Raw genomic sequence first — 19,740 nt, 5'->3', positions numbered from 1 at the left:
TACGTCTACACAGTAAAATGTCCAGATGCACCAGTAAAGCTTTGCTAGCTAGGGAATGTGGAGCCTAAGCTTCACCCTCTCCCAATTGTGCCCATTTCCCATACACTTACATGAGTAGGAGAAGGTACCTAACAGCATCTGTTCTGTTGACCCACACTGACACCTGCAATCCAGGTAGCCACTGTATTTTCTCTCTGCCATTCCATAATTACGCTATTACTACAGTTTTCTTATTCCTGTCACTATATTTCTGTTCACTGCTCCTTACTGATGTCTTATATATTTTCACTTGTGTGGAATCTACACCAATTACGGTAATTCTATTGTCTTGTGGTACCTTACTTTTCATGGGATTTAATTCCTGAAACCGAAGTAAGTGTTTGCAACTTTGAGCTAGATTGGCCTAATATTAACATATTTATGACAAGCCTCTAGGAATGTATGTTTAAGCATGTGGGTTTAAGCATAAGTACAGAACAAATATGCTAATGAGCACCAAAAATGGATTACGTTATAAAAAAATCTCATGGTTTGGGCATATAATTTTGTATGATATTTATCCTTAAGTATAAATTGAACATATATTGGGATCTATGTATACAGAGGAGTGAATTATTGCCAGGTGATTATCATTTTTTCACAATTTCATATCATGGAACTTTTACTTAGAGATGGCTAAAATTGGTGACATTTATTTTCTGCAAAATTTTGAACAAAAAAATTGAAATTTGTTTGTATGAGTCTTGAGTCCTCAGAATTACATTTTCCATAAAATGGTGAAGGTGCAAAATTAGTTTACAAATTGGCTTTTCTTAGGGATACAGCTCCAATGTCTAACTGGTGCAAAAGGCAGCCTGGAGATTGTGGATCACCTTGTCCAGCAATTCCACACCAGTGTGACTTATTTCTCTGCTAAATTTAAAGTATCTGTATTGCTTATTCTTAAAAGGGACAATATGGATGCCAAGTCATGCCTAGCACCTGTTCTTTGGTTGGGGAGCAAACGGGCTCACACATACTTCAGAGAACATGACTCTTGCATATTATATCATCCTGCCTGCTCATAAGTAAACTCACAAGGTAGAGCAGAGTAACAGCATGACCTGCATATGTGCATTAACAATAATGGAAAATGTTAAAAGTGCAAGAATTCCAAGGTTTTTGCTGTTCACCCCAGCCTGCCAAGAAGTATTTTGTTACAGAAGGATCTCCTCTAGGTTTGTAAGTTCTAGAATCCCAGTGTCCTGGGTTTCTGATTACTGGGTTGTGAAGAATAACAGCTTGTGTTTTACCTATGTTACAATATACATTTCAGTGACTAGATAGATTCGTAGGGATCCAAGGGCAATGAGACAGAAAAAAAAAACCCAGAACTCTTTTAGGATGGTTGCCACCATTAGAAGTCAACATTTATCCATGGTTACCAACAACAGATATCTCAAATACCCAAACGAGGAGTCCTTGTGGCACCTTAGAGACTAACAAATTTATTTGGGCATAAGCTTTCATGGGATATAACCCACTTCATCAGATGCATGGAGTGGAAAATACTGTAAGCAGTTATAAATATACAGCACATAAAAAGATGAGAGTTGCCTTATCAAGTGGGTGTCAGTGCTAACAAGGCCAATTCAGTTAGGGTGGATGTGGCCCATTTCCAACAGTTGACAAGAAGGGGTGAATATCAACAGAGGGAAAATTACTTTTTGTAGTGCTAATGAGGCCAATTCAATCAAGGTGGATGTGTCTGGACAGCCCCACAACCTGAAGCAAATACTCACAAGCAACTACACACCACACAACAAAAACACTAACCCAGGAACCAAGCCCTTCAACAAAACCCTGTGCCAACTCTGTCTGCATAACTATTCAAGGGACACCATCATAGGACCTAACCACATTAGCCACACTATCAGGGGCTCATTCACCTGCACATCTACCAATGTGATATATGCCATCATGTGCAAGCAATGGCCCTCTGCCATGTACATTGGCCAAACCGGACAGTCTCTACGCTAAAGAATGAATGGACACATATCTGACATCAAGAACTATAACATTCAAAAACCAGTAGGAGAACACTTCAATCCCCCTGGATACTCAATAACAGACTTAAAAGTCGCCATTCTTCAACAAAAATCTTCAAAAACAGACTTCAACGAGAAACTGCAGAACTGGAATTAATTTGCAAACTTGATACCACCAAATTAGGCCTGAATAAAGACTGGGAGTAGCTGGTGTGATGTTGTGCAGTCTATATGGTTTTATAAAAACATGATAATAAGTGAATATAATGTAACTGGGATAGTTTTAGAAAAATATGGTAATAAGTGAATATAACGTAACTGGGATATGCTTCATGCAAAAGGTCTCTTGTAAGGTATCATTACAAAGCTTATAATCTACTGAGTGTGATCATCCAATTTGTATAAATGTACCACTCTTGTATCTAAAACTAGAAATATAATTTATAACTCTGAGGGCCTATTGTAATTATGTAAAGTGTGGGCCATTAATGATGGTTTGGAATCTCGATGACTCCCATTAACAAGGACCATTATCCGCAGATGGCTGAGTTTACCGGTGAGTCTTCCTGTATATGTGTGTGCTGGCAAGTGGGCAATGAAGTCTTGCAGTGACATGTGATCATGTCACCTGAACTGGAATCCATCTTTAACCTGGTGCTTTTCCAGTGTGTGTGTGGGGGGGTGTGTGGAAACCCAGAGGGTCAAAGGGTTCCTGCCTTAGGCAAAAGATATATAAAGGGGTGGAACAGAACAAAGGGGGGAGAGAAGCCGTCATGAAGAATCCCCTAGCTATCACCTGAGCTGGAACAAGAGCTGTAGCAGGGGAAAGAATTGTGCCCAGGCCTGGAAGGTGTCCAGCCTGAGAAAAAACTTACTGAAGCATCTCTGAGGGTGAGATTATCTGTATTCAGTTTGATTAGACATAGATTTGCGCATTTTATTTTATTTTGCTTGGTGATTTACTTTGTTCTGTCTGTTACCACTTGGAACCACTTAAATCCTATTTTCTATATTTAATAAAATCACTTTTTATTTAGTAATTTACTCAGAGTATGTATTAATACCTGGGGGAGCAAACAACGGTGCATATCTCTCTATCAGTGTTATAGAGGGTGAACAATTTATGAGTTTGCCCTGCATAAGCTTTATACAGGGTAAATGGATTTATTTGGGTTTAGACCCCATTGGGAGTTGGGCATCTGAGTGCTAAAGACAAGCAAACTTCTGTGAGCTGTTTTCAGGTAAACTTGCAGCTTTGGAACAAGTGATTCAGACTCTGGGTCTGTGTTGGAGCAGACAGGAGTGTCTGGCTCAGCAAGACAGGGTGCTGGAGTCCTGAGTTGGCAGGGAAAACAGAAGCAGGGGTAGTCTTTGCACATCGGGTGGCAGCTCCCAAGGGTGTTTCTGTGATCCAACCCGTCACAGCTGGGTCACTATAAAAAATAATTTCCCCTCTGTTGATACTAGGGTGACCAGACAGCAAGTGTGAAAAATTGGGATGGGGGTGAGGAGTAATAGGAGCCTATATAAGAAAAAGACGCAAAAATTGGGACTGTCCCTGTAAAATCGGGACATCTGGTCACCCTAGTTGACACTCACACCTTCTTGTCACCTGCTGAGAATGGGCCACATCCACCTTGATTGAATTGGTGTCATTAGCACTACAAAAAGTAGTTTTCCCTGTGTTGATATTCACCCCTTCTTGTCAACTGTTGGGACTGGGCCACATCCACCCTAATTGAATTAGCCTCATTAGCACTAACACCCACTTGGTAAGGCAACTCCCATATTTTCATGTGCTGTATATTTATACCTGCTTACTGTATTTTCTACTCCATGCATTTGATGAAGTGGGTTATATCCCACGAAAGCTTATGCCCAAAAAAATCTGTTAGTCCATAAGATGCCACAAGGACTCTTCGTTGTTTTTACTGATACAGACTAACACCGCTACCCCTCTGATACCTATCAAATACCACAGTGTCTCTGTCCTTAGTGGAAGAATTACCAGAAGCATTTCAGATTCCATTTGCAGTAATCCATGAGAAAAAGTTGACTCTGAAATGGTGAACAATTCAGAGTCTGTTAAAAGAGACAGTGACCCTTTAAAACTACTACTACATACACATCACCATAGTTCATTTCATCTAGAGTACCTGTAACTCATATTCTATTACTCATAATTCCAAGCAAGTGGAGGGGAAAAAATCCTCGACCTTGAACAACCTCAAATAAATTGTGTCTATACACTTTGACGTATCCTTCCCACTAACTACAATACTTTCTTTTTAATATACAGATTCACTTCTAAGAATAATAAAAAAATGACCATTTCATCATGCTTTTGAAGCCATTGAGATTGAAACTTTTATTGAAAAAGTTCAATATAATGCACAGCAACTAGCATTAATTACTAATTTGATGCAAAATGACCTACCAAATTAATTACCAATGAGCTATTTTAGTGGATAAATGCCATGCCTCACACAGTTTTGGGCAGAAACGACTTAGTAATAAATATTTAACATGCTGTGGAATATTCTGATTGCACTGGTCAAACATTAATTTCCTTTGATCCTTAGAAAATAATTTTTGATGCACTCAACCATGACTGATTGCAAACAGCTTTTTTATTCAGGCTCCTAATGTACATTTTCCCATTTGCTTTTCATCTGATTGAAACTACGTATGTGTTACACACTTTTTTGTAAAGTGCAGTATGCCTTTGCTTTTCTATTACTAGTCTCTAATAGTTAATATACATTAGTTTTTAAATCTGCTTGATATTTATGGTGTTAATACAATTTCAACAATAAAAAACATTTAAAATTAAAAAGATGATAAAAATAGGGAGGGATCATATATTTGCAACATAGCTGTTCAATGTTCGCAAAACCTAAGAGCAAAGCTGAAATCTGACACTGCTAAAAAGAAAAAATATAGCTGAGTTATAAGGCAGTAACTGATTTTTTCCTTACTTCTTTTAAAAGGTAGTTAAGTAAAGTTCAATTAAATTATGGCTATTATGTAAAAATACATTTCTTAGTTGTGATCAGAAAATCATAATCACCAATCATATTTGAGATGTACATTTTGTATAAATTTAGAGAATTTACAGTTACTGACTGTAAAAGTGAACTTATGCCCAAATCCTGGAAAGATGTAATCATGCATATTACCTTATGCCAGAATGAGGCCTTGGAGTGAAATCCTGGTGCCACTTAAATTAATTTCAATTTTACTTTTGGCTTCCATAGGGCCAGGATTACACCTAGCTCAGTTGGTAGCGCATCAGACTTTTAATCTGAGAGTCCAGGGTTCAAGTCCCTGGTCAGGTGATAAACTATTTACCAGGATCTTAAATGTCTGTCTCTTTGATGTTACCATTATTATGTAAATTTAAGGTGCTATAGGAGTGATTTTTTAATAAATAATCAGTTTAAGATGGAAAATATGAGCTAGATTTTCAAATAATGCAGGTTAAGTTCACACTGAGATGAAACAGGTATAAATATATGGAAAAATGATGAGTGTAATTTATAAGACATTAGACCAAATCTACCCACTTCAGTGAACATTTTGCCACAGTATGAAATTGAGCAGAAAAAAACTGATATAAATTCCAAAGAAATTTATTGGAGTCTCAGTTGTCCATGGAGCAGATCCAAACTGAGTTAGGAGTTCAAAATTGTTTGTGTATGTTACTGTTCTCCTTACTGAACATTTAATCGTATACACAGACCTTTAAAAGCAGCTAAATTGTACAGGCAAAATGGTATCAGATTTTAATAAACTCTTGGGAGATGTTTTTATACATATAGTTCTTAAACATTATAAATGTCTTCTCTTTACACTTGGTATGAGGAATGTATTTTCAAAATTACTAACACATTTTAAAATCAGAATCTCTCAATAATGATTATAGGGCTCAACGCTGTAGTCCTTACTCGGGCAAAATTTCTACTGAAGTCCATTTGTTTCACTCTACTCCAGTACATTAATTAGGATTTTTGTCTCAATAGGGACTGGAGGATCAGGTTCCTGATTTATAGAAAATGGAAAACTATGGCATGTTTTTTTTTTTTAATGAATCAAAATTATTACACATGCAAATACATCAACTAATTTTGTCATGCAATTAGATTAGTAAAAATGCTGGAAACAAAGCTAGGTAAATGCTTCTTGTGTTCATGACATACCTACAGACTTTTTTTTAAAAAAATTTGTTCAATGTGTGAAATTGCTCTCTGATGACTTTATACAACTATTTCAACCTCTGGGCTTGGCTATGTCTTTGACTATTCCCTCCCTGTTTTGATTGGTCACTTAAATCAGTATTGTTTCAGCTCCCTAACTGGATGAATGAAACTTTTATGAACAAGAGATGGAAAATCCAAGAGATTTCAAAGTGGCTGTTTAAACAGTGGCATGAATCTTCCTGTGAGTATATGCATGTGTATTGATGTGGACATTGGGGATGGAAGGGAGGGAGATTATGATCTTGTGTGGGAGAGGCATCATGAGCAGGAGCCAGGAGGTGGGGAGAAGGGGAGGAACAGAAGAGGAAAGGGAATATAGGAGCAGAGAGCCAAAGGGCAAGAGGTGGTGAGTGAGGTAGGAGCAAAAGGGGACAGTGAAAGGTGAGGGGGACATGGACAGAAGGATCTTTAACACTACAGGACACCTCTCTGTGGAATCTGGAATTAAACCCAGGATTCCTGAGTTTCAACATTCTTCTGCAGTCTAGTAAATAACTTTGAAACCCACTAGCAAATTGTGTGTCTCATCTCCCTCCAGTGTCAAGTCGTTATAGAATATAAACTTCTGCAGCTATCAGTCACTCTATTAGCTCAAGTGGTAGACGGATGTACTGTGGGTCTATTGATCCCAACCCTGCTGATGACCCATATGGGGATTTCACTTTGGTTCCATATGATGGAGTTTCTGCTTTTTCAGTTTTTTTTTTTTTTTTTTTTTTTTTTTTTTTTTTTTAAATAAAAAAAAATAAATTAAAAAAAAAAAAAAAGTACATTAAAAAAAATGTTAAGGTTGAACAGTCAAATACACAAATGTTAGAAAGAGACAGAATTAATGTTGCCCACACAACCTTAATTTGCACTCCTTGTGCATATGTACTATATGATACAGTCTTTAAATACATGACCACATACTACTTTTTCCACAACACCCTTGCATGTGCAACCTTAATTCTGGCATTTCCTAATTTTCGAGTGCTTGACTTTGTAACTTTACTATTCTTTTAGCATAATTTTTGGGAGTGTAATAATATAATCAAGCTGTTTCTCCTGCATATTGTACACTATATACAATTACATCTAGAACTCAGAAATTCAAACTGAAACCAACAGTCTAGAAGTCAATATCAAATGTATAAGTATAACTTCTGGAGCTTGGATTGATTTTGCACATTTGGATAGCACTTTATGCTGTTGAAAGGACTTATATTTATTCCGTTTAGACTACGAACCTTTTCCCTTTGTTACAGCTAAAACAAACTGTTCTATGCAAGATTTAAGTTATATAGCAAACCTGGAGACTCATGATCTGCAAGTTATCTATTCCTTCTGGTCAGCACTGAGGGAATGTTCCCAGTCTCTTGAAAGATGATTCAGTTGTCACCACTTTGTGATCCTCTCCAACATATTTCCTAATTGCTCTTTGTTACAATACAAGGGATTTTCTTCATTTTAGAAAGATTTTTTCACCATTCTATGCACATGAGCTATTATTCCAGTTATTGTTTACAATTTATTTAAATTGGAAATAGTCAGGTATGAATCTGATGTGACAACTTTTTTTTGTGGTAGATTAGCTGAGCCCATATTATTTCAAGTTTCCTCTTCCTTTGCTGAATCCTTCGTTTTGGCTCTTTGGCCCATACTCTGTCATACGTTTTGGCCTTCCCAGACTGGAGAGCTATGCTCTTCTGCAGTTTTATAGAGGAAAGAGTGCCAGTAAACATACTCATGAGAAGGAGACCCAGAAGGAAGGATTAAATGTAAATGTAACATAAAATGTATTCACGTGTGAGAAGGAAAACCCAATGCTTATATCAAATGCCTTGAAGAAGCAAAGACTTCTTCAAGAGATAGAAAAGGCTATTTACATCATCCCATCCAGCTCCCTCCCATTTAAGGATTGTCCTCTACTGTACAGTGTTAGGTCCATCTTAGTTTTAAAAGTTCCAAGCCAAAGGGTTTTCACCACTTCATTTAGGAGACAGCTCAGTACACTCGTTGGGAGATCTGACTATTAAACAAGTTTAGACAGGTGAAACAGAAGCTATATTTGAATACCTAGTAGATTTGACTTAAAAGAGATGTGGTATGGTGTACAAAACAGTAGTATATACAGTAGAACCTCAGGAATGGAGATTGTTCATAACTCTGAAATGTTTGTAACTCTGAACAAAATGTTAAAGTTCTTTCAAAAAGTTACAATTGAACATTGACTTAATAATGCTTTGAAAATTTACTATGCAGAAGAAAAATGCTGCTTTCCCTATTTTTTTTTAGTAGTTTACATTTAACACAGTATTGTACTGTATTTGCTCTTTTTTTGGGGGGGGGGGCGGGGGCTGTCTCTGCTGCTGCCTGATTGCATACTTCTGGTTCCAAATGAGGTGCGTAGTTGACCGGTCAGTTTGCAATTTTTGTGTTAGTAACTCTGAGGTTCTCCTGTATGTATTAAAGCTGTGAGGAGTGGGCTCTTTACCTGCAAGTGATGTAAGAGCAAAAGTCACCATTCAAAATAGCTAAAATCTTAAAGGAACTTTTTATAAAGATGCCTTCACTGTATTAAAAACCCAATTTTACTTGTTTTCCTCCAAGTTAAAGGACTTGACTTGGGATAAGGATAGGGAACCCACATTTTATTTTATTACAAAAGCTAAGCAGTTAGAGGCAAAATATGACTCATCATTACTGTTTGATAGTTTAAAAAAATAGCTCAATATGTTGCACTACAAGATAACCAGCCAAATAGCTTTTCATAGACTTTTCATTAGAAGAATTAAACATTTCACAAACAATTTCAGCACAGGATATATCATCAGATATACAATTACGCTTGAATACAGTTATTAAAAGAAGCAATTACACATCACCCTATATATTCATCTTAGTTTAAGTTTTCATCTCTTGTGGCTATAGAAATATCTTAGCTTCTCTTCTGGGACAGGCTATACTCACAGACAGGAATCAAACTACAGCAGATTTCGTGTTACTATCATCTTGGGACTTAGATTAATAAAGCTTTAGGTGAGCAATTTTTTTTGATTTGGGGAGAGGGCATGTCAAGAAAAAAATATCAGTTTTTATGTTTGTAACTCTTTCTTATTACCTGATAGGATTCCCTGGTGGATGGTGGTAGCTGGTCAGCTGGACTTATTAGGCATCTCTTCTCCTTCTGCTCTAAGTGATGGTCAGCCTCATGTCTGGGCTAGACCGGCATATAATCAGGAGAATCACTACCACCCGTACCCTTTCACATTTTGGGGAGCCACAGGCCCAGACCCTCAGCTGGTGTAAAATTGACATAACTTGGTTAAAGTCAATTAAACTATGTCAATTTGCACCTGCTGAGGATATGATGCATTATTTTATTTATTATACTTCAAGATCGGAAATGGATAAGAAAATACTTTAATCTATTCTCTGGCTCTCTGCCTAAATTCTTAGGTTATCAAATCTGAAATGTACCTTCTCAGTCTTCAGAAAAATCTTAGTTTTCCACTTCAGGATCTTTTGTAATTTGCCACACTTCTCTCTCTTACTGTAATTTGCCACATTGCTAGCTTTACAAAAGCAAACTTTCTTCTCCTTGATTCAGACTTTAACTCTCTCACTTTTACTTTCATGCACGTAAAACTAATAAAATAAAATAAATCAAAAATGTTGCCATCAACAATTCCTTTGAACACTACATTTATCTTTTTTTAAAGACTAATTAATATTAAGAAGCTTAAGGTTAGGAAAGTTAATATTAAGAGAGGATTTCTTTTGTTCTTAGTTTGTTTTAGAGACGAATACTTTTGTGTATAACAAAACAACAATGGAAAATGCTGGAAATAGGGAGGCAATGATCTTGCTTCTTATTCTCTGATCATTTATGGTTCTCATCTGTACTTTACAATGGTACTTTGAAACCATTAGACAAGCAATATACTATTAGTCAACTTAAACTCTTAAGCTTTTCCTTCATATAACTGGTGTTTCAAACAGGTAAAAAACTGTTCAGTATACACTCCAGAGTTCTGTTTATTTGCAACAGTGATTGCCACATAATCAAAGAATAGTCCACTAAACATGACAAGGTTGTGTCAGAGAAAACTTAACGAACTGTGCTTTTTCAAATAGTAGATAGACATGGGGAAAGACCAAGGAAGAATGGCCTCACTATACAGTTAGAGAGAACATTTGGACAGAAATTTATCAGAAAATTTAAGGCATTTTCCATTTCCCAAATGGCTCCTAAAAACCAAATGTCCTTGAACCTCTGTAGTATACCTAGATTAGATGGATAAATGTTAGGGATTTTAAAATGATCCATTTTTCTGTCTCACGTTAATCCAATACACTGCATGGTTATCATCTGGCTCATTTAATAAAAATGTTTATATAAACAAAAATGTTAAAACACTAATTGCCTCACTCCAGCCAAACACACAATTCTGTAAGGATTATCATTGTGTTCCCCAGGTGCCTATTTTATGCTGCTTCATTGGTGAAATCTTGCATTAATATATAGATTACCAGGGGAGGTTATAATTTATGAAATGCAGCTAGATCTCTCATTTCTTGAGACAGGGAAAAGTCTGTTGCCCTGGAAGCTTACAAGCAAGACCAGGAAGTGGTTGCAGACAAGGCTTCTGTGCCACTGTATTACCTTTTAATAATGTCTTTTTAATTAATAATGCAATATATTTTAAAGATATAAATGTCCTGCTTTACTGTTTTCAACATAAAATTGCCACTAATATATATTTGACATAAAAAATGAATGCAAGATACTTTATAATCATTACACGCAAAGATTCATGCTACATGATATTAAGAAAAATCATTTATGCAAAATTCATCATTATTGCATTTGCACAAAGTACAATTCTTCAATATAAACAATAAATTGGATCAAGATGCTGTCAAAATGTATTGGTGTGAATTCTGTTTTTAAAGGATGTAAGTACCGTACTGTATTTAGGCTTACTAAGAAGCTCATACCCAATGATCTGTCAACTTGATACATCTTCTCCTTTTCTGGTCTTCCTTCTCCCTACTCATCAGTTGCCTGTACCTGTCCAAGATCCATACTTTTATTTGTGAAGCCCTCTCTGTGCCACCTCAAGTTTGCCTGTCTTCACACCTTAGTAGGCCACCTTGTGCTGTATTAATGTATCAGCTCCTGCCCCCTACTTTCCTACCTCCCCTCACCCAGGTGCAATATTTGATTCCTGCACCCAGTGCCAAGTTTTCCTTCAAGTTGACAATTCCGTATTCAGCAAGTAATTTGCACTTATGAGCTCCCTGTACATGGCCTCTTATGTACTAACAAAAGGGGGAAAAAATCAGCTACCCTTGATCACAGTGGCAGTCCTTTAGCAACAAGCTCCAACATTTATTTTTTACCAGAGCTATTGAAACAGTGTCATTTACATTGACTTTAAGCTGGTGTAAGCTGGTGGGCAAACTCACCGTCTGGGAAAGGTAGAATAAAACTCCTACCAACCATTGAGTCCCAAACTTTTTCCTTATGGCTAGCTTTATTTTCAAAGAAGATTTCCAAAACAAGAGAAATAAACCCAAAATATTGTACTAGGTACTAACAGTCCAAGGCATTCCCAGCTGGGAGGGAAAAGAACATACTTTTCCCCTTTAGGGGCCCTTCCTTGCTACTGTAGAGAGACCCACATTAGAGACTTCCCCAACCCAGGGTCTCTCTTTTCCACTAGCCTTGAATCTGACACAGGAAAGCTTTATATCTGGTTTCCTGGAGGTCATATGTTAGTTCTTAGTCATGTGCTATCACTGCTGCTCCCTGTTTTAAAGACCCTAAGAGCCACACCAGGTCCACTGTCATGGATCGATGCCTCCAAAGGCCAGGTGTTCTGTTACCGTTGAACTATGTCTGGAATAACTTTCTCTACAGGTGGGATGAAGGAACCTGTCTCTTCTAGTGTGGTTGGAGACTCATCTTCAGAGACTTAACAATACAGTTGAAGGAATTTCAGAGATTATGAAATAATTTATCTACTGAGATGAAACACTAAATGTGTGAACTATTTGAAGACTCAAAAGATCCTGAAGACAGAAGTCTTTATTGGAGATGAGTAAATAATTTGCAATAAATAATTTATACAAAAAATTCAGCCTCTTTTGCTGCTTGCAGAATATACACAAGTAGATCCTGATTTCCTCTCATTTACTCATTAGTTTGTCAGATTTTTTTTTGCATGGTTCTCTTACCCACAGATTGATTGAGAGCACACCTCTGTAAGTACTCAAATTAAGAGCTGGTTTGTTAGTGATAGGATAACCCACATGCTAATGCTTCTATTCACTGAATGGAGGCGTGCATAAGCACTTCCAGGACTAATATTTATGCATGTGGATTTACATTTGCATTTGCACTAATATTTGTGGAAGGGACTTCAAAATCCACTTTCTGTGAACTTTCATGGTCTGGTTAACTCAATTGTTCATTGTAAACTGGTGTGTGTATGTGGGGGGAAGGGTGCATCAAACAAAGCTCCCAAATGAAGCAGTATTTCAGTCCTTTTCTTCTGGAATGGGTTTATTTTTTCAAAAATGAAACAGTCTAACAAATCAAAACAGATAAACCATGGCCTGGTGCCTGGTCACTTCTAAAGCCTCTTCCTCATAAGGTGTCTGCCTCTGCCCACACAGCAGATATTTCCAGCCACATCTTCCACCTGGCTGGTGTGGGGTCAGAGCATAATGAAGGAAATTAGTTTTGTTTGACTCTGAACCAATATCTGCAGAATATTTTCTTCCAGTGTTCACCCAGCTCTAGTTGCTATGTACAGAGAAGGAATAGGCTCTGCAGACTGGACTCCAAGTTTCAGTCTTTTGTTTGATCTGTCAAACAAATTTAGGATAGGGAACATGGAAGTCCATAATGATGATAACAGAGTCCTTTCTGGCTTGCCAGGGGATTGATTTGGCATCGTAAGCCTAACCTAGTTTAGGATATGCCTCTGGTAAAGAAATATTTTTAGAGCCATGTTACATACCTCTGAGTGTAGGACTGACAGGTCTATGATTACTGACAGTAAGAAACATACTGATAATTACAGATACTCCCACCCAGATGGATGGAGTGTAGACTGGGGGAAACTTGCTTCCATGTGAAAGATAGCAAGCTTTTTGTGGCTATCTATGCCTGAGTTATCATCTCTGGCTTGGGAATGCCATCTCTCATTTTCTTACAAAAACACAAAAAAAGAAAGGAGCTTTTTAAATAATGAATAATTGTAATGCTGGATGGACCACCTGCATTTTCCATTTTGACATTTGTGGTCCGCCATTGTAATATCTTTGATGAGGTTACGGCCTATCTACCACCTGGAAATATAAGAGGAGCTCAGCCAGACGTCACTGAAAGATTCAAATAATGTATATCTGAACCCAGTCCCCCTTAACCTAATGTTATTTTAATAAATTTCCTGGGAAGGTCAAATAAAAAGAAGAATAGCCACACTCATGGGTAGCTTTTGAAAACCCAACTATTCAGCTTCATCAGTGAAAATGATTTGCAAACAACTGACTCCTTAGCATAGAGCAGACAGTATTAGAGGCCTAGCAGGATACACACTTTTTAAAATCAAATAAGCTGTATCTTCCAAGAGTGATGAGGCAAGTTGAACCAGTCTCTCCCAATTTACTAAATTGGAGAAAATCAGTGACTGGAAGAAAAATCACATGCGACTTTATGAAGTAGTAATCATAGCAGTATATACATTAACTGACAAACAGCTTTTTAAGTTTAGAATTTTTTTTCCAACGTTTTTTATTTCTCAATATGCCACACATTTATATATTATTTTTAACATTATGCTTTTTAGTTATTTTTCTAAAAATTATCCTTCAGTAAACCTGATTTATTTTTGCTTTTCTTCTGCTTTGTGGGACTTCTGGTTTTTATATAAATGACATTTTAAAGATTAATTTAATGTAAAGAGGTAAGCTGTACTAACAAGGGGCAAATAGTTTAACTGAAAAATGGAATCAATTCTGGGTTATTACACTGTATTGAGGATAGCAGGTTATACTATAGGGTACACTGTACCATTTTTTTAACAGTCTTACAAATGAATATATGATCAACATGACCATAACTAACCTGAAAATCTTCTTAAATATTTAAAGAGATTAAAATAATTAAATAATAGGGCCCAGAAGCAGGTAACAGAAAAGGCTTATTGAAACTTGCAGAATTTAGTGGATATGGGATACATTAGTTAGGATTAGCAATAAATCAACTATCTACTGGTCCACTTGGAGACAGATTTGGGATATGGCGGTTGTTCTACCTTGCAGCCCTCTAAAGTTAAAATATATAGGAGTAGCCACCTGGTTACCACTGATGACCTCAGGAAGAAGTCTACACTGCAAAAAAAAAAAAGTGTTTTAACTAAGGTTAACTAACCCATATAGGCTAATTTGCATTCAAATAGCAATGAAGACAAAACAACTGGGCTTTTACTTGGGATTAACATCTTAAATTCAACTGCACGTTCCCTTCTAAACTCTAACTTTAGCTGTTAACCCAGATCTCCACATACATAAAGCAAAAGAACAATTTCTAAATGGAGTATATTTCAAAATTTCCCATGAGGCATTAGCAGATATTTAAACAGATATAATCTCTGAAAAAATGCTTAAAAATTAAAGCAATAAAAATTGCAGTAACTATGGTCAAGGAGGATTTTAAGTGCTATAAAATAATCTTGTGATGAATTAAACAAGCCGCTCTGCTCCCTCTATTTGATATATGATAGATTATATATTAAAGTGCGTTAATGGTCAGAAAAGTGCGTCTGTTAAATCAGTTTATGAGGACAGCCTGCTCTCCTATTCAGACTCCTATTCAGTCAGAATAAAGCCAAGTCTATATCTGGTGGACAAAGAAAGCTTTGCATTCTGGTTGGGTAGCTGCCCAGGGCACAAAAAATACATAACCAAAATAATAATTATACAGTGCTTTCCATATATATGTCTCAAAGCACTTTATAAAGGGGGATATTATTGTCCCATTTTAAAGACAGATAGACAAGATGAGGGCCTTGCCCATCACCATAAAGTAAAAACAATGGAAGATAATGGATTTTGGATCAGGGCTTATAAATCAGTGACACAGCTAAAAACTGAACCGAGATCTTTGATGCAGAGGCCTACCCAATTAAAATTATTACTACTACTACTCCTTTACCATAGGCAGATCACTTCCATTTTTCTACATTACATTGTTATTTGTTTGAAAAACACAATGATGCAATTTATAATGAGAGCCATCGATTAGCATGGATGCACCGTCAACGTGCTACACACTATGCACGCACACCCACACATCCCTAATAACTATTTCTATAAAGATAGGACCCAAGCCCACCACGATATTGAAGAAATTTTGGATAAGGAATAATTCTGGGATAGTGTTTGGAGAGATAGAGAGGGCAATGGGGTGGAAAGATAATTGCAGATTTAAAATCAAAGTACAGTTGAGCTGGGCAGAACATTTTTGGAAAAATTTAATAGAATCATAAATGTTAAATAAATTGTTTCATCTAAGCCAAAATATTTTGTGGAGATGTATTGGTTTCAATTAAGTTGTTTTGGGGAAAGTTTTTTAGCTACTGACCAGAGAAAGAGAGGGTGGGGGATGGGGAGCAGAACCTGAGTTTTCCAGACCAAAACCAGCTGTTTCAACACAATTCCAGTTTGCAAAAATGTTTGAAAGGTTTTGCTTTCATTCCAATGTGGAATGAAAACAAAATTTCAAACATGAAATGGAATAGTCATCCTCTGGACAGATCTGCAAAGTAGGTATACAGACCTCCATGCCACTCTTGGACACACTATTTGATTCCAACCGCATTCAACAGGAGTTGTACATGCATATCTATAGTACCCACAAAATAATGCAGTATTTTCAGAAATAATACAATAATGCAAGGAAATTCCATTAAATTAGTTACCTATATCAGCATTGAGTACTGTATGTAATATCTGTATTACTATTTGTATTATGATATTCCCTGCTAAGTACCAATGCTGATCTGCCATATGCATAGTACGAAAATAATTTAAATACCAAAATAAAAGATAAACATTTCTGAGAACATTACAAACAAACCACCACTTAAATTACAACATAAAAGAAAAGCATATACAGTGTTGTTTCTTAAAAATTATAGCAGTCCTGCAGATAAAAGTACAATGTATAGAAATATCTTGATGGAAAAACATTATAAAATATATTTCAAGATGGGGACTCAAGTGCTTCTGAGAAGTGGAACAAAAGTATTCAGAAAGGATTTTTGTTTTCTGAAGGGCATACGAAAAAAATTGGCCTATGATCTCTTTTTCTGCTTGTTTTTTTTTTTAAATTTTGTTTTAAATGTTTTCCTGTAGAAACTACAATCTCTAGAGACTTCTAAATTTTGATACTAGGAAATTTGGAGAACTTTGAAATCTAAATGAATCACAAAAAAGGTTCCTTGCAGAAGGTATAGCAAAGGGGATCATACTCTTAAAAATAATCCCAATCCCTCAAAGCAGCTCACTTTCTCATTTTTTTCCATTTAAGAGTAATTGTCCACAACCATGTTTGAGTTTCAATATCTGTTTAGAATATTAACATAATTTGAACATACTGCAGGCAAGAGATAGCAGAAGCCATGAATCCATCAAACTTCTGTGAAGTGGTGGCACTGTACATAATATACTATAAATTTCTCAAATGAGCTATTCCCACCTTATACTAAATTTTAATTGCTCAGATACAGAACAGGGAAAATTGCAACTAGCAGTGTAATTCACAAGAAACACTAATATAATATGAGTGAAAGCAATTTTTAAAATATTGTTTTGTTAATTTGTGTGTGTGTTTGCGTCTAGATATAGATATAGATATAGATATATAGAGAGAGGCATTCTACTGAATAATGAATAAATAAGCAAAGTAATATTTTCTTGATGTAGGTGGTAATAAAATGCAAGTATGAACTTACATGAGAAATAAAAGAGTAACCATTATTCACACCCTGAAATAAAATTATTACTGAAACCCTGACACCAGAAAGGCTCCAAGAGACCATTTTATTTTATTCCGTGGGTTGCCTAATGTAAGGGACAATTGAGAGGTTCACAATTATAGGGTCTTGATAAATACTAATAAACTCTATCTGTCTAATCAGCATTCCTAAGGTGCCATGGAGTAATAGTTCGTCATATACCTCCAAATTCTGTTATAATTTTTTCCATTGTTTCTCATACTCAAGGCTAATATCTTCATCAGATTAGGGGTGGTCATTTCAATAATTCTATCATTAAGGGTCAGATGATGGTATCCTTGCTCATGTTGAGTTTACCTTAATCCATGAGTAGTCCGAGTCAATGGGCTACTCGTGGATTAAAGTTCTTCTCAGCACAAACAAGGTTATAAGAATCTGACCCTTTATGAAAGAGAGACTTCAGAATTCAATCACTACTGACTCTAGTTTCAGTTAATAATAATGATAAACAAGAGTAATAATAAAAACTAAAATATATATAGTAAAATAATGTCCAGAGGAAATTCTTGACTCTGACTCTAAACTGTAAACTATTGCATTGTCATAACAGTATGAGTCAATCAATTCTTTAACTTTCAGGACCTGATTCTGATCCCACTGAAGTTAAAAAAAAAAAAAAAGCAGATTTGTTATTTACTCGGGCCCTGATCCTGCAAAGACCTACACATGCTTAACATTATTATTTTGAGTTTCCCCATTGAAATCAGTGGAACTATACATAGTAGTAAAGTTGAGCATCTGCATAAGAACACAGACAAAAAGATGGATTTTTAAGTGGCAGGTCACAACTTTATTAACTTTAACCAAAGAGGTGGAGGTGCCATACTGCCCTGCACCTCCTCCCCACTCCATAGCCAATACCGGGCATTTTATTTCCTCTCATGTGAGGTTAATGGCCTCATGCCATATAGTCATTAAATCAGAGATTGTCCTCTTCAGCCTAACCTTTAGGAATCAGTCCCTCTTGTCCCTTCCCAATCTAATGTTGAGCCTAGTGTATTGATTTGACCTGGTTTGATAGCACTTTATTCTTAGTATAGTTTATTATTAACAGCTTGATTTTATTTGTATGTGTTTTAATTACATTTATAACACAAATAAATAATAATAAAAAGATACAGAGTTGCATTTCAGTAAGCAAAGTGGATACAGAACGTCTGAGGACCTGAGTGGCTCATCAATACCTTAATTGTAGGGAGGATAGAGCAGCAATGGCAGTAAGATGGCCGCTGGATACATGAACATGTTTACATATAAAAGGGAGGGGCCTGTGAGAGCCATTTGACTTCCCTAAGCCACTCTGGCTGCCCAATGGGAGGCAGAAAAAACACTCCCCTCCATTGAGGTAAATGCCCTACCTTCACACTGAGGTACAAGTAGCAGGGAGGGGCGGAGAGGAAAGGCTCTAGTGCAGCTAAGTGCAACCTCTCCCTCTTCCCACAGAACCCCAGGAATTAGCCATCCCCCAACCATCTGACTAAACCTCCTCCCTGCTGAGGGTGTGTGTGTGTGTATGTGTGTGTGTGTGTGTGAGAGAGAGAGAGAGAGAGAGAGAGAGAGAGAGAGAGAAGGCATTTTCTTCACTTAAAAATATGTGCAGTAGAATTATTCTTAGAAAAGTATCATGCAGGCTGTGAAAATGTTGGATCCACTTGGCACAAAGCATGAGGTACAAATTCCTATACTTTGCTCAAGTTTGCAAAACTTTTCAGCTTCTGGCACTATATACATGACTATATATATTTTTGAAATTTGTTCAATACTTTCTCCTCCTGCTGAAGATAGAGGTAAACACACTGTTATAATAAAGCCAAGGTCTATGCAAATAAAAGGGGAAAAGTCAGGTTAATCAGTAGCATGTCCTGCTTCAGCATGCAAGATATGTGAAAATAATTTTAAAAGAAGAAATTGGGAAAAAAAGGAATTTCTGTAGAGATTTTCTCCCCAAAAGGGCATCTTAAATTTGCAGTCCTGACTTTTCCCTGGATTACACACAATTGTTTGCTTTTGATATTTTATTGTAAATATCTGTAATGCAGTGCTGTGCTAAAACATGAATCTTCTTAAAATAAAAACATTTTTGTGCACAGTTATTTCTAGATTCTGAATGTCAGAAAAAGGCTGGTATTATACAGGGGGATTATTATGGACAAAATACAGTTCAAATATCATATGTGTAACAAATCTCAACAAAGTCAGAGAAATCAAAATTGTGGTCAGCACACTGCCCTTAAATGATGTCAAATCTGAAGAACAAAAACCACAGTGGTACAAGTGAAGCCCATAAAGATCAAAATTAATGGAGACTTTACTGGAGTTTATCAATTTATGTTAAGGCGCCAAAATTATTTAAAACACAGGTACTTTCTGTGCTCTGTT

Source organism: Terrapene carolina, unplaced genomic scaffold (genome assembly GCF_002925995.2).
Source record: "Terrapene carolina triunguis isolate 2854851 unplaced genomic scaffold, T_m_triunguis-2.0 Scaffold66, whole genome shotgun sequence".
NCBI classification, from domain to species: domain Eukaryota; kingdom Metazoa; phylum Chordata; order Testudines; family Emydidae; genus Terrapene; species Terrapene triunguis.
This window is presented reverse-complemented; position numbering follows the sequence as displayed.